Below are 4,778 nucleotides of genomic sequence, written 5' to 3' on the forward strand. Positions count from 1 at the left end.
TCCCGGCGTGCCGGGAATCCATCTGGTAAACCTGAGTTGCGTTCCCTCTGTCGGGAGTCATTCAGAGAAGGAGCTAGTGAGTGGGACACTCCCACCACACATCAGGTGGATTGCAGAGTGACAACATCATTGAATTATTACAGCAATGATGTAGGCCACTCGGTCCATCCTGCCTGCCCTGGTTCTATTCCCTCGTGCCACTCTCCTGCCTTTTCACCATATCCCTGCACCCATTCCTTCCCAAATAATCCTCCAGTGCCCCTCTTCAAAGCCTCAATCACTCACATTACTCTTGAATTCTTCATCGGGATTCATTGTTGATCGTCTTGCATCAAAGAGCTCTCATTTTAAACTCCCACCGTCAGAAATATTTGGGGTGGCTCAGTGGTTAGCACTGCTGCCTCACAGCAGTAGGGACCTGGGTTCAATTCCAGCCTGGGGCGACTGCCTGTGTGGAGATTGCACATTCTCCCTCTGTGGTTTCCTCCCACAGTTCAAAGATGTACTGGTTAGGTGGATTGACCATACTAAATTGCCCATAGTCTGCAGGCTAGGTGGATTATCTATGCGAAATGCAGGGTTTCAGGAATTTGGGAGAGGTCTGAGTGGGATACTCTTTGGCAGGTCAGTGTGGAGTCGATGGGCCAAATGGCCCGCTTCCATACTGTAAGGATTCTAATCATCTCCCGTCACCACCCTTTAAAGGCATCGATCAAGTTACCTTCTCCTTTCCTGAAGAAGCTACCCTGACATTTATATCCTTTCATCTGAGATATTTGCAGACAAATGGCACGGTTGATGAATGTTCAGAAAGTATTTCACAAACTCTTTGGTCGCTGCGTAAATTAATGACCATTTTGCCTTATTTTGCAGCTTTGCAACAAGAAACAGTCAGAGAGGTGAGTCCACGCCATTCCCATAACCAACTTTTTAATTTTCGGGAAATAAATCCAGGAACTATTACACAAACGGCGAACACCTCTCCAGCCAAATGGGGAAGTCACAGCAAGAGGTGTACTTTTTCCCTCGGATTGTGGCAGGGGGTGGATTTTTAAGATAAGAGGAGAAAGATTTAAGATAGACGTGAGGGGCAATTTTATTCTACACAGAGTGTGGTCCGTGTGTGGAATGATCTTCCTGAGGAAGTGATGGAGGTGGATGCAGTTACAAAGAGTTAAAAGACATTTGGATGCAGACATGAATAGGAAAGATTTGGAGGGATATGGGCCAGGAGCAGGGAGCTGGAACTGGTTTATGTTCAGCATGGACCAGTTGGACCGAAGGGTCTGTTTCCGTGCTGTAGGACTTAGCGACTCTGGGAAAGAGGGATAGGGAATTGGCGGATTAGATCTGTGACGGTTTGTCAGAGGCGGACCCATGGAAGGCTTGCAGACATGGATCGCTGGCCTCGGATTTTGTTCCCAAGCGGTGAGCACAGGAACGGGACAATTCCCTGATCCGGGAAAACCGGCACTGGGAGGATCAGTTTCTCGGTCCCTGGGGTGGCGCGGGTGCCCTGGCAAGTGGGCCGGGCGATCCGAGATCTAGGATCCGGGCTGTGAATGTGGGCTGGAGCTGAAGGGCTCCTGATGAAGGACTTATGCCCAAAATGTGGATTTTCCTGCTCCTCGGATGCTGCCTGTCCTGCTGTACTTTTCCAGCAACACACTCTCGACTCTGATAACTCCAGCATCTGCAGTCCTCACTTTCTCCTCGGATCCAAAGGCTTGGCTTTCCTCTCTCATCCAGTCGGGGAGATGGGCATCACTGGCTGAAGCAGCATCCATTGGCCGTCCCTACATGCCCTCGAGAAGGTGACAGTGAGCTGCTGCCTGGTACTGCAACAGCCCTTCAATAGCCGGGTACCATCAATAGCAATGTATCTTAAACAGTTGTGGACCATTCACGGTGGCTCTATTTTCATTCATTCTTGATGTATCAGCATCAGTGCCAAGGTTAACGTGGATTATTTATCCCCCATTGCCCTTGAGAAGGAGCGGGTGAGGGTGCTTTCTTGATCTGATACAGTTTGGGGGCACAGTGCTTTCAGGAAGGGAGCTGCAGGATTCTCTCACGGTAACAGTAAAGGGAACACCGCTAAAGTTCCACTTCAGGAGAGAGTGAGGCTTGGAGGGATGTTCCCATGTTGAGATGTTCCCGTGGATCACTTGCCTTTGCTCTCAGAGAGGTCACAGGATTCGTAGGAGCAGTTGAATTTTTTTTTAATTCACCCACGGGACGAGGGAGCCCCTGGCTAGGCCAGTATTTATTGCCCATCCCTCATCGCCCAGAGAAGAGTCAACCGCATTGACGTGGGCCTGGAGTCACATGTAGGCCAGACCAGGTAAGGATGGCAGATCTCCTGTCCTAAAAGACCAGGTGGGCTTTTCCCAACAACGGATTCCTGGTTGACATTTGATTCTTCATTCCAGATTCTTTATTGAATTCAAATTCAAATTCAACCATTTGCCATGACAGGATTTGAACCGAGGTCCCCAGAACATTACTTGGCTGTTTGGATTAACAATCCAGCAATAATACCACTGGGCCATTGTCTCATCAAAGAATGAACTTTGGTGAGTTGCTACGACACAACTTGTAGACAATACCCACTGCAGGCACTGTGCGTCGATACTGAAGAGAGTGAATGTCTAAGGCAGTGGCTGGTTGGCCATCAAGCTGGATACTTTGCGTTGGGTGGCCTCAAATTTCTTGACTGTTGCTGGAACTGAACTCTTTCAGCCAACTGGAGAGCATTTCCATCCCAGCCCTGGCTTGTACTTTGTACAACGTGGGCAGGCTTTGGAGGGGTCGCACATGGGGATCCCACTGTCTTGTGGGACTGGTAGCACCAGACTTCCAGAGTACAAAGGAAGAATCACTTCTGGTTCTGTTTCTGAGAGGTTGGTAAATGGGGTCCAAATCTCCGTTTGTCAATGAAGTTTCGGTTTGAACGCCAGACACGGGAATCCCTAGCGGCCTGGCATTCAAACCGGGACTCCATTAACAAACATATCGATTTGGACTTCATTTACCAACCTCTCAGAAACTGAACCGGAAATGGTATCGCCCACCTTAACAGACCAAGACACAAGTGGGACAGAATACCAGTGCTTCACTGGAGACTTACTGATAATGTTGGGGGTTGGGGATTCCTGATGAAGGACTCCTGCCCGAAATGTCGATTTTCCTGATTCTCAGATGCTGTCTGACCTGCTGTGCTTTTCCAGCACCACTCTAATCTTGACTCTGATCTCCAGCATCTGAGGTCCTCACTTTCATCTCACTGATGATGTTACCGAGCATGGTGACAAAACATCTCAGAACACACCTACCAACTCAGAGAGCAAACATACAGCCTGATTCACAGCCTGAGCTACAAGTCGTCTCCAAAATCTCATGTCTTATGGAATTAAGTATGATCAATTCTGTTCTGAGCTCATAGTAAATTGACTCCAAATACGATTTATGGGTTTAGATTGAGTTATTAAAAACTGGAAGAATTAAGCTTATGACATTGCGGATGTTTGTAAAATTAATTGCAAGAATATTTGGTCAGCCTGTTGTGTTACAAAGCTGTTAGTCACCCTGAAGTTAACTTGGTTATCTGATCTATTGCAGGTTACCAGCAACACCAATGTAGAGTGACATGCCACCAGTCAGCAATTCTTTTTTTAATTTCACCTATTTTTCGAATCATCCTGCTCAAAGATGTTATTACACAGCTCTGGAGCAGGTGGGACTTGAACCCAGGCCTCCTGGTCTGGGGATATGAACACTACCACTGCACCACAAGAGGCCCTCACCAGTCACTTATACAGTATGGTTCACCCCTGTAAAGTGTGGGAAACTAACAACTCAATGCAACTTTCAGTCTAATCTGAAACTATCAAACAGGACATGCAAATGCAGATTAAAATATTAGATATTTAAAATAGATACACATATGTAATTTTATAAACACATATTTATGTCCAGTCATAGAGTCATGGAGATGTACAGCACAAAAACAGACCCTTCGGTCCAACTCATCCATGCTGACCAGATATCCCATATTAATCTAGTCTCATTTACTAGCACTTGGCCCTCTCAACCCTTCCTATTCAAGTACCCATTCAGATGTCTTTTACATGTTAGAATTGTACCAGCTTCCACCACTTCCTCTGGCAGCTCATTCCATACATGCACCACCTTCTACGTGAAAACGTTGCCCCTTAGGTCCCTTTTAAAACTCTCCCCTCTCACCGTAAACCTATTCCCTATAGTTTTGGACTCCCCAGGAAATGACCTTGACTATGAACCCTATCCATGCCCCTCATGATTTTATAAACCTCTATAAGGTCACCCCTCAGCCTCCGACGCTCCAGGGAATACAGCCCCAGTCTATTCAGCCTCTCCCCAAAGCTCAAACCCTCAAATCCTGGCAACGTCCTTGTAAATCTTTTCAGCAGCCTCTCAAGTTTCACAACGTCCTTCCGATAGCAGGGAGACCAAAATTGCATACAATATTCCAAAAGTGGCCTAACCAATGTCCCATACAGCCATAACATGACCTCCCAACTCCTGTACTCAGCATCATGCTCAGTATGGTGAAAGTGAGGACTGCAGATGCTGGAGATCAGAGACCAGATCAGAGTGGTGCTGGAAAAGCACAGCAGGTCAGGCAATATCCCAGGAGCAGGAAAATAGACGTTTCGGGGAATAGCCCTTCATCATGCTCAGTGTCACAATGCCATGTACAGGGTATATTGTACAAAGAACAAACAGGATTTACAGCT

General features: G+C 47.1%; 1 long non-coding RNA gene across 1 annotated transcript in view; it reads left to right on the forward strand.

Moving 5' to 3' along the window:
* The window catches only part of LOC122546299, a 5,923-nt gene extending 2,062 nt beyond the window's left edge, over positions 1 to 3,861 (forward strand). The window contains exons 2-3 of the long non-coding RNA XR_006310709.1: positions 874 to 899; positions 3,622 to 3,861. This is a non-coding gene — a long non-coding RNA (uncharacterized LOC122546299). The remainder of the gene's footprint in view (positions 1 to 873; positions 900 to 3,621) is intronic.
* The last annotated feature ends 917 nt before the right edge of the window (positions 3,862 to 4,778 follow it).

Source organism: Chiloscyllium plagiosum, unplaced genomic scaffold (genome assembly GCF_004010195.1).
Source record: "Chiloscyllium plagiosum isolate BGI_BamShark_2017 unplaced genomic scaffold, ASM401019v2 scaf_61427, whole genome shotgun sequence".
NCBI classification, from domain to species: domain Eukaryota; kingdom Metazoa; phylum Chordata; class Chondrichthyes; order Orectolobiformes; family Hemiscylliidae; genus Chiloscyllium; species Chiloscyllium plagiosum.